Genomic DNA, 12,401 nt, shown 5'->3' with positions numbered 1-12,401 from the left:
CATGAATGCGAATTTCAGTCCCTTTGAACTTCGTACGAGTGATCGATCGTCACACTATTTAGTAGATCGTCCACTTCACTTTTCACTTGTTGTTGTGGGTAATCCGTCGAAACAAAGCCTGAGTCCGTTGTTTGAGGTAACTACGTAACACTCGTTCGTTGTGGAGTTACTAAAGTAGAAATTATCCTTGTCGAAGATCGTAGATCATTGTCCATTATCTGCGAAATAACCGACGGCGGAGGGTTGTGTTAGACTGGTCGTAAGAGCTGGGCCTCCAAATCTTCGTAAATAATGTTCGGTGAGGTAGCCATGATTCTATACGACCGGCGCGGAAGATGTAGAACTTTTTGTCCGAGGTCACCAATATGGGATTCTGAATACGTATCATATTATACATTCTCAAGTTTTCTATATACACATATATTTTACCACTAAGACTATATATAAAAACAAAGATGTTGTAACTTACCAAACGAGAAAGTGCTGATAGATAGACACAACAAAAAACACACAAACACACACACAAATTTCAAGCTTTCCCAACCCAAGGTTGCTTCATCAGGAAAGAGGGAAGGAGAGGGAAAGACGAAAGGATGTGGGTTTTAAGGGAGAGGGTAAGGAGTCATTCCAGTCCTGGGAGCAGAAAGACTTACCTTAGAGGGAAAAAAGGATAGGTATACACTCGCACACACACACATATCCATCACCTCCCAGGATTGGAATGACTCCTTACCCTCTCCCTTAAAACCCACATCCTTTCGTCTTTCCCTCTCCTTCCCTCTTTCCTGATGAAGCAACCTAGGGTTGCAAAAGCTTGTAATTTGTGTGTGTGTTTGTGTGTTTTTTATTGTGTCTATCTACCAGCACTTTCTCATTTGGTAAGTTACAGCATCTTTCTTTTTTACATATATTTTCCCATGTGGAATGTTTCCCTCTATTATTACCATAAAGACTGATACACATGAACACTGCATGAAGTACAAAGGCAAACTGAAGTAAACATGGCGGCTCTTCAGAGAAGTTAATGTTCCAAAGATTGTAATTTGTGTGGCCAATGTGACCTATCAACACCATGACCTTGTTAGCTCATTATTTTTCATTGCATTTAACTCTGTTTATTATTGTTTCATAAGTGAACACTTTTTAATCGCACCTGACTTTGAAAAATGGATAGGGAGAGCATATCTTGTGTGATGTGAAGTAGGTATTAAAAAGCATATTCAGAATACAGAACAATGTTTCAGGATTTGATGTGAATGCTAGACAAGAAATTACTTATCCACTGAAGCTTGTGATGAGAACTTTAAGGAGGAAACAAAGATGCGGGCTGATCCACTCCCCACACTGCTGTATGGTTGCACCCTGCTGGACCAGTCAACTTACAAGAGATCATAGGTGCTGGGTAATGTACTCAAGCATCTGTCAACTAAATCAACGTTGTGACTGATATTTGTGAACTGTTAGCCAAGACTGCTAAAGACAGTGTTTTTCTGCATAAATGCATGTTTTTTTCAAGTAGGGAGATTAACTTCCAATACATTATGTAACTTTAAATCAGTATGTATTTTTTTTATCAAGTGTAAATGAATCTTTTAGGCTTTTACTTACGTAGGTTAGTTTGTATGGACAATTAGCGAATAGTATGGACAATATAACAAGATCTATACATGTCTGCTTTCATACACTGATTTTGGCCCTCGAGCTACTAGATTATGTCATCATTTAAAGCTAACTATGGTTTATCCTGAGTATTGCAATGTTGTATCTGATTGGAGCTTGAGATGTGGACAGATTTGTGCTTAACTCTGTTTTGGGTAACCCTCATCATTGTGTGGACTTATTGGTATGATTATCACCTTTATTCATTTTGTTGTGTCAAAACAATCTTTGCTGGTTTGTACCTGGTGTGGTTTGGATTCATGGGTCTGTTCCCACATCGTAAACTTAGGCCCTAATATTTTTTAAATTGTTTTGTTCTTTCATGAGTCAAGATATTCTTAAATACACTGGTTTATGTGGCTGATTTTGTGCTATATTTCTACTCATGATTGAGTATATTCTTCTGGTCTGTACCCGTCGTTGTGAGTTTTTCAAGTCAGCTCACTCATCGTACACTTAGGCTCTAAAATTTTTCTCTTCTCTTTTGAAGATTTGATATTATCTATGTAAATTTACAATTAGTAATTCTAGTAATTTACCTTGTCTCTGTATTTATTTCTATAGTTTAGTATTGCAATGCTGTAGTTTTGACCTTGTATGAATTGTCTTGTGACATTACGTTCCACAGATCTAAAAATCTGAATGCCATGTCCTGATATTGTATGTATAGATTATGATTTGTACAGTAGATATTTTTCTTATGTGTTCTGCAATATTTTATGCATCAGATTCATCTATACATCTGTAATCTATCTTTTGGCATCATTTTGTATACCGTTTGGAAAAACCTTGTAGTCTGTCACAAAATACTGTAAACACACTGTTTCCAAATTTTGTGAGGGGGGGATATTGTAATGGGACACCCTCCTTTTTTTTCAGCCAATATCAGGAATATTTTTGAATCTTGTATAGGTGAACATTATCGCATCTGTTTAACTAAAAGAATTTCATATTATTTTGTGTACAATGCATTATATTTCAGGCAAAAATGTATAAAAACAAATTAATTTATTACTGATATGAATATAATATAGGGAAACATTCCACGTGGGAAAAATATATCTAAAAACAAAGATGATGTGACTTACCAAACAAAAGCGCTGGCAGGTCGATAGACACACAAACAATTTGAATTTGAATTTTGTGTGTATGTTTGTGTGTCTATCGACCTGCCAGCACTTTCGTTTGGTAAGTCACATCATCTTTGTTTTTAGATATAATTAATTTATTACAATCGATATGTACTACCTCTATATACAGGGTGGTCCATTGATAGTGACCGGGCCAAATATCTCACGAAATAAGCATCAAACAAAAAAACTACAAAGAACGAAACTCGTCTAGCTTGAAGGGGGAAACCAGATGGCACTAAGGTTGGCACACTAGATGGCGCTGCCATAGGTCAAATGGATGTCAGCTGCATTTTTTTAAAAATAGGAACCCCCATTTTTATTACATATTCATGTAGTACATAAAGAAATATGAATGTTTTAGTTGGATCACTTTTGTCGCTTTGTGATAGATGGCGCAGTAATAATCACAAACGTTTAAGTACGTGGTATCACGTAACATTCCGCCATTGTGGACGGTATTTGCTTCGTGATACATTACCCATGTTAAAATGGACCATTCACCAATTGCAGAAAAGGTCGATAACATGTTGATGTATGGCTATTGTGATCAAAAAGCCCAACGGGTGCGTGCTATGTATGCTGCTCGGTATCCTGGACGACATCATCCAAGTGTTCGGACCGTTTGCCGGATAGTTATGTTAGTTAAGAAAACAGGAAGTGTTCAGCCACAGGTGAAACGTCAACCATGACCTGCAACAAATGATGATGCCTAAGTAGGAGTTTTAGCTGCTCTTGTGGCTAATCCACACATCAGTAGCAGACAAATTGCGCGAGATTCGGGAATCTCAAAAACGTCACCAAATCTCAAAAACATCAGGGTTGAGAATGCTACAACATCGATTGCACCTGTACCATATTTCTATGCACCAGGAATTGTGCACCAGGAATTGCATGGCAATGACTGAATGTTGTGTACAGTTCTGCCACTGGGCACAAGAGAAATTAAGGAACAACGACAGATTTTTTGCACGCTTTCTATTTAGCAACGAAGCGTCATTATCCAACAGCGGTAACGTAAATTGGCATAATATGCACTATTGGGCAACGGAAAATCCATGATGGCAGGTTAATGTATGGTGCGGCATTATGGGAGGGACGATAATTGGCCCCCATTTTATCGATGGCAATGTAAATGGTGCAATGTATGCTGATTTCCTATGTAATGTCCTATCGATGTTTCTACAAGATGTTTCACTGCATGACAGAATGGTGATGTACTTCCAACATGATGGATGTCTGGCACATAGCTCGCGTGCGGTTGAAGCGGTATTGAATAGTATATTTCATGACAGGTGGATTGGTCGTCGAAGCACCATGTGGTCGTCGAAGCGACCGTGTGGGCTGCAGATTCCTCGACTTGCGCCATAGGGTGGTGGGGTTTTGGGTTCCGCTGGATAGGTCAGGAGTCCACTACACGCAACAAGTGGCTACACGGGTAGCAGGGGTTGTGTGGCGTGGGCTGGGCAGTTTTTTAGGTTAGATGGCCTTGGGCAAGTACAGAAAGGGCAACAGCCTCAACGGGTGCAGGGCAAAGTCAGGACATGTGGGGACCAAGCAGCAATCGGTATTGTAATTGTCAACTGTCGAAGCTGCGTTGGTAAAGTACCGGAACTTCAAGCGCTGATAGAAAACACCGAAGCTGAAATCGTTATAGGTACAGAAAGCTGGCTGAAGCCAGAGATAAACTCTGCCGAAATTTTTACAAAGGTACAGACGGTGTTTAGACTGGATAGATTGCATGCAACCGGTGGTGCCGTGTTTGTCGCTGTTAGTAGTAGTTTATCCTGTAGTGAAGTAGAAGTGGATAGTTCCTGTGAATTATTATGGGTGGAGGTTACACTCAACAACCGAGCTAGGTTAATAATTGGCTCCTTTTACCGACCTCCCGACTCAGCAGCATTAGTGGCAGAACAACTGAGAGAAAATTTGGAATACATTTCACATAAATTTTCTCAGCATGTTATAGTCTTAGGTGGAGATTTCAATTTACCAGATATAGACTGGGACACTCAGATGTTTAGGACGGGTGGTAGGGACAGAGCATCGAGTGACATTATACTGAGTGCACTATCCGAAAATTACCTCGAGCAATTAAACAGAGAACCGACTAGTGGAGATAACATCTTGGACCTACTGATAACAAACAGACCCGAACTTTTCAACTCTGTATGTGCAGAACAGGGAATCAGTGATCATAAGGCCGTTGCAGCATCCCTGAATATGGAAGTTAATAGGAATATAAAAAAAGGAAGGAAGGTTTATCTGTTTAGCAAGAGTAATAGAAGGCAGATTTCAGACTACCTAACAGATCAAAACAAAAATTTCTGTTCTGACACTGACAATGTTGAGTGTTTATGGAAAAAGTTCAAGGCAATCGTAAAATGCGTTTTAGACAGGTACGTGCCGAGTAAAACTGTGAGGGACAGGAAAAACCCACCGTGATACAACAACAAAGTTAGGAAACTACTGCAAAAGCAAAGAGAGCTTCACTCCAAGTTTAAACGCAGCCAAAACCTCTCAGACAAACAGAAGCTAAACGATGTCAATGTTAGCGTAAGGAGGGCTATGCGTGAAGCATTCAGTGAATTCGAAAGTAAAATTCTATGTACCGACTTGACAGAAAATCCTAGGAAGTTCTGGTCTTACGTTAAATCAGTAAGTGGCTTCAAACAGCATATCCAGACACTCCGGGATGATGATGGTATTGAAACAGAGGATGACACACATAAAGCTGAAATACTAAACACCTTTTTCCAAAGCTGTTTCACAGAGGAAGACCACACTGTAGTTCCTTCTCTAAATCCTCGCACAAACGAAAAAATGGCTGACATCGAAATAAGTGTCCAAGGAATAGAAAAGCAACTGGAATCACTCAACAGAGGAAAGTCCACTGGACCTGATGGGATACCAATTCGATTCTACACAGAGTACGCGAAAGAACTTGCCCCCCCTTCTAACAGCCGTGTACCGCAAGTCGCTAGAGGAACGGAGGGTTCCAGATGACTGGAAAAGAGCACAGGTAGTCCCAGTCTTCAAGAAGGGTCGTTGAGCAGATGCGCAAAACTATAGACCTATATCTCTGACGTCGATCTGTTGTAGAATTTTAGAACATGTTTTTTGCTCGAGTATCATGTCGGTTTTTGGAAACCCAGAATCTACTATGTAGGAATCAACATGGATTCCGGAAACAGCAATCGTGTGAGACCCAACTCGCTTTATTTGTTCATGAGACCCAGAAAATATTAGATACAGGCTCCCAGGTAGATGCTATTTTTCTTGACTTCCGGAAGGCGTTCGATACAGTTCCGCACTGTCGCCTGATAAAAAAAGTAAGAGCCTATGGAATATCAGACCAGCCGTGTGGCTGGATTGAAGAGTTTTTAGCAAACAGAGCACAGCATGTTGTTATCAATGGAGAGATGTCTACAGACGTTAAAGTAACCTCTGGCGTGCCACAGGGGAGTGTTATGGGACCATTGCTTTTCACAATATATATAAATGACCTAGTAGATAGTGTCGGAAGTTCCATGCGGCTTTTCGCGGATGATGCTGTAGTATACAGAGAAGTTGCAGCATTAGAAAATTGTAGCGAAATGCAGGAAGATTTGCAGCGGATAGGCACTTGGTGCAGGGAGTGGCAACTGTCCCTTAACACAGACAAATGTAATGTATTGCGAATACACAGAAAGAAGGATCCTTTATTGTATGATTATATGATAGTGGAACAAACACTGGTAGCAGTTACTTCTGTAAAATATCTGGGAGTATGCGTGCGGAACGATTTGAAGTGGAATGATCACATAAAATTAATTGTTGGTAAGGCGGGTACCAGGTTGAGATTCATTGGGAGAGTGCTTAGAAAATGTAGTCCATCAACAAAGGAGGTGGCTTACAAAACACTCATTCGACCTATACTTGAGTATTGCTCATCAGTGTGGGATCCGTACCAGATCGGGTTGATGGAGAAGGTAGAGAAGATCCAAAGAAGAGCGGCGCGTTTCGTCACAGGGTTATTTGGTAACCGTGATAGCGTTACGGAGATGTTTAATAAACTCAAGTGGCAGACTCTGCAAGAGAGGCGCTCTGCATCGCGGTGTAGCTTGCTCGCCAGGTTTCGAGAGGGTGCGTTTCTGGATGAGGTATCAAATATATTGCTTCCCCCTACTTATACCTCCCGAGGAGATCATGAATGTAAAATTAGAGAGATTAGAGCACGCACAGAGGTTTTCAGACAGTCGTTCTTCCCGCGAACCATACGCGACTGGAACAGGAAAGGGAGGTAATGACAGTGGCACGTAAAGTGCCCTCCGCCACACACCGTTGGGTGGCTTGCGGAGTACAAATGTAGATGTAGATGTAGATACCATGGCCCACATGTTCACCGGACCTGACATCCCCGGATTCCTTTCTATGGGGAAAGTTGAAGGATATTTGCTATCATGATCCATTGACAACGCCTGACAACATGTGTCAGCACATTGTCAATGAATGTGCGAACATTACAGAAGGTGAACTACTCCCTGTTGAGAGGAATGTCATTACATGTATTGCCAAATGCATTGAGTTTGACGGACATCATTTTCAGCATTTATTGCATTAATGTGGTATTTACAGGTAACCACGCTGTAACAGCATATGTTCTCAGAAATGATAAGTTCGCAAAGGTACATTATCACATTGGAACAACTGAAATAAAATGGCCAAATGTACCTTCATTCTGTATTTTAATTTAAAAAACCTACCTGTTACCAACTGTTCGTCTAAAATTGTGAGCCATATGTTTGTGACTATTACAGCGCCATCTATCACAATGTGAAAAAAGTGGTCCAACTAAAACATTCATATTTATTTACGTACTACACAAACATGTAATAAAAAATGGGGGTTCCTATTTTTTTAAAATGCAGTTGATATTCGTTTGACCTATGGCAGCACCATCTAGCGGGCCTACCATAGCGCCATCTGGTTTCCCCCTTCAAGATAGACAAGTTTTGTTCTTTGTAGTTTTTTCGTTTGACGCTTATTTCATGAGATATTTGGCCTGGTCACGATCAATGGACCACCCTGTATACAGTGAAAATTACTCTTTTCTTAGAAATATCTGAAATTGCGAAATATGTGGTGGACTTAAAATTCATATTATTCATTTGCACAATCTGACGATATTTATTATATTTATTTCTGAGTCATTTATAAAATAATGATATAACTTTTTGAAGATTTTTATTTTGTCAAGAATGTTTGTTAACTCTTTGGAATATTGTTATGGTAGTGGGCATGCCTCTGATGGAATCGGACGTATTTTTATGATTGGCAATAACAATGTAATTTGTGGTGTTATAGAAGTGGAAATTGAAAAGATGGTGTGATACGTGTCAAAAAAGTAAATAAATAAAATTCAAGAGTAAGATAGGAAAATCTTCATCAGTTATTAAGCCAATTGTAACCCAAAAATTTAAAAAATTTCAGCCTCAAGAATCTACCCCTAGACGAACTGAAGCCAACAATGAGAAAATGAAGATATTTTGTATATCTTATGCCCCTCGAAACTTTTGAAACTAATGAAGAGACTAAAAATTTAATGGTGATGTGTGGGAAGGTAAGATTACATGGTGATATACCAGTACACTACGTGATCAAAAGTATCTGGACACCTGGCTGAAAATAACTTACAAGTTCGTGGCGCTCTCCAATGATAATACTGGAATTCAATATGGTGTTGGCCCACCCTTAGCCTTGATGACAGCTTTCACTGTCACAGGCATGCGTTCAATCAGGTGCTGGAAGGTTTCTTGGGGAATGGCAGCCCATTCTTCATGGAGTGCTGCATGAGGAGAGGCATCAGTGTCAAGTCAGTGAGGCCTGGCACGAAGTCGGTGTTCCAAAACATCCCAAAGGTATTCTGTGGGATTCAGGTCAGAACTCTGTACGGGCCAGTCCATTACAGGGATATTATTGTTGTGTAAACTCTCCACCACAGGCCATGCATTATGAACAGGTGCTTGATCGTATCGAAAGATGCAGTCGCCATCCCGCTTCAACAGTGGGAATAAGGTGCTTAAAACATCAATGTAGGCCTGTGCTGTGATAGTGCCATGCAAAACAACAGGGGTGCAGGCCCCCTCCATAAAAAGCATGACCACACCATAACACCACTGACTCCAAATTTTACTGTTGGCACTACACACCCTGGCAGATGATGTTCACCAGGCATTTGCCATACCCACATCCTGCCATCGGATTGCCACATTGTGTACAGTGATTCGTCACTCCATACAATGTTTTTCCATTGTTTATGGTCCTTACACCAAGCAAGATGTCATTTGGCTTTTACTGGCGTGATGTGTGGCTTATGAGCAGCCGCTCGACCATGAAATCCAAGTTTTCTCACCTCTTGCCTAACTGTCATAGTTCTTGCAGTGGATCCTGATGCAGTTTGGGATTCCTGTGTGATGGTCTGGATAGATGTCTGCCTATTACACATTATGGCCCTCTGCAACTGTCGGCAGTCTCTGTTAGGCAACAGACAGCGGCGGGGTGGGTTATAAATGTTTGCTCGTTCGTCATAGTGTTCACTGCAAAAGTTCCACCTACCTAAGTATGGTGGCAGATCACCAGCCCGCTTGCATACGTATGTGCTGCACTGACAATGTAAAAGCAGTGTTGAAGAAAACACCGTCAATACTTACATTGCAAAGTCCGTGTAAATTCTGGTAGCAAGCTATCCTGTAAATTCTTATAACACTTTTTGGGCAGAAAGTGGTTGCTTCATTCTCTCAGTAAAATGTCAAAATTCTGATACGAATCTTTTATTCCATTTCAGTTAAAAAAGAAAAATACCTGCCCATCAGCACACATGTAATTAGTGAACAACATCACTGTCTTCAGATCACAGTCCGTATAACCAAGTACAAACGCAAGGCAGCTAGAAATGTACTAAAGTCCAACACCAAGAATTAAATGATTTCACAGTCAATACTCCACTACTATAACTGAGTTTCACATTCAGTCCTTTTCAGCAGATTTCTATTAAGGAAACTGCTCGCCAAATATTCCATATATGGATACGAAAAATGCCACGCGGAATTTTACAAAGGAGAAAAGTTCACACGCGTTTATCTTTCCAACAAAACAATTCTAGAACTTCCAAACTTCACAAAACTGTCCGTAAATGCAATCTGGATGCAAAATTCTAATAACTTCTTCATTTTACTCATTACACAGACAGACACGTTCAACATGACCTGCCCATTCAATAGCTACCCAGCGACTTCTCCATGCTGCTCCTTCCACAGCCTGTTATACCTGTCAGTGCGCGGGAACTGCTAAACTCTGTTTGATCAAAATGACCAGCCAATCAGAACAATCGTTCCAGATCATTCTCGTGCCAAAACTGTCCCATGCCAAATAGTGATTCCCAGTTGCATTCACGTCACTTCAATAGGCAAATAGAAACCAAACGAAAGGAAAACTAATCTCGGAATTTATTTAGAAAACTATTACTCTGCAAGCGGCTATTCTGGCTGCCTTCTTAAAAAAGCAAGTACTCTTAGACATACGTCATCAGCAACGAGGGGAAAACACAACTTTCCCACTACACAGTTATGTAATGTGGTAAATTATACAATACTGAATTTATATGTATGTCCCGCTTACACACACTCACTCATTCTCATTCATTCCACAACAACAAAACAAATAGATATTAATTAAATAATAATCTTTTCTGGATTTTATATGACAAAAATGAAAAGTTGTTAACGTTTTTAATATGAAAATCCAAATAAATTGACCTGACATTTTGTGAACTCCAGTAATGGTTTAAAATGACACTAAAAGGCAAACTGCTATTATTCCTAACTGAGTTGTTTTAGTCTAAGTGTCGGTTTGGAGTGTTTTAGGTAATTTCTTGTAACCCCGAAACTATGACAGATAGAAGGCTGAAATTTTTATACCATATTCCCTTGAATAATGAAAGGCAGGGTATTGACTTTAAACAATATTAAATAATATTTATAGTTTATTTATATTCTTAAGGGTTTGAATATTCAGTTGCTCAAAGTGACACAGATACCACTTCCCAGGGCTAGCATAGCAACAGGTGCTAAGACTCAACTGGCTGTATCCTTCAGAGCCAACAGCTTCAATGCTACGAGCTGTTCTGCAAAGTAGCTTACTGGAATAAAGTTATCGTGTATTGACTCACGAAGTTACAAAGTAACAAGACGAGATCACCCTGTACGCTTTTGTGCTGTACGTGTCCCTTCACATTTCCACTTCACTATCACATTGGAAACAGTGGGCCTAGGGGTGATTAGGGTTGTGGAAATCTCGTGTACAGAGGTGTGACATAAGTGACACCCAATCACCTGATCACGTTCGAAGTCCGTGAGTTCCTCGGAGCATCCCATTCTGCTCTCTCACAATGTGTAATGACTGCTGAGGTTGCTGACATGGAGTACCTGGCAGAAGGTGGCAGCATAATGCACCTAATATGAAAAACGTAAGTTTTTGGGGGTGTCTGGATACTTTTGATCACATAGTGTTTCTCAGAAACCATGACTGGATCATTTCAATGGGTGAGAGAGATTTGGAGAACTCCCTTTGTATCGAAGTATGTCAAGAAAGTGCAGACAACATGTTGTCCTGTGTTATCTTATTGAAAGATAATGTCACAGAGACCTCACCAATTGGGCACAGCCACCAGCCTGAAATGGCTGCTGTCCAGATTACAAGCTAAGTGAACCAGAGGTGACAATTTTGTGTACATAACAGCACCATATACCATTGTGCCAAATGCTGGGTCCATGTGTTGTTGATGAATGCTGTCTTGCAATATTCGTTCTCCTCTGAACATCCACACATGGATAAGTCTATTGCAATGCTGTATATACAGGGATGATTCAAATGAAAACCTTAAGAGTACTAAATTATTTTTAATTGTAAACATGAATAAAAAAATTGCATGTCATTTTTTGATGTAGTCTCCCTGATGTTGAATGCATGTATTCTACCACTTTGGAAGTGCATAGAAACCAAGAAGAAAGAATTCTTTTGGTCATGTGTGTAGCCAGTGATGCGCCACGATTTAACCTCTTCATCACTTCTGAAATGCCTGCCTTCTATTGCTGCTTTGGGTGCACTAAAGAGAGATCTGGTGGGTAAGGAGAATGTACAAGACATTCATATTTAATTTCCTGAATAGTCTCAACTGTCTTATGGGGTGTAGGCGATTGGGTGTTGTCATGCTCTAGCAATACCCCTTAAGTCAGAAGACCTCGTTGTTTACTCCTGATTGCACAGCCAACTTGATTTTTCAGTGTTGCTGTATAAGAAGTACTGGTTACCATCACTCCCCTATCCTTGTAATGCTCCAAAATTGCTCATTTGCATCCCAGAAGAGAATGCGCATGACTTTTCCAGCAGACAGTTGACTGCAGAATTTTTTGGGTTTTGGCGATGAGCTGTGGCGCCATTCCTTGCTTGACCTTTCCTTTTCTGGTTGGTGCTAGTGGACCCAAGTCTCATCATCTGTAACAATTTTTCCTAGATTACCTTCCATGTGGAAATGATGCAAAAATTCTTCACAGGCATCGGCGCAACAGTTTT

Source organism: Schistocerca nitens, chromosome 1 (genome assembly GCF_023898315.1).
Source record: "Schistocerca nitens isolate TAMUIC-IGC-003100 chromosome 1, iqSchNite1.1, whole genome shotgun sequence".
NCBI classification, from domain to species: Eukaryota; Metazoa; Arthropoda; class Insecta; order Orthoptera; family Acrididae; genus Schistocerca; species Schistocerca nitens.
Note: the sequence above shows the minus strand (reverse complement) of the source record.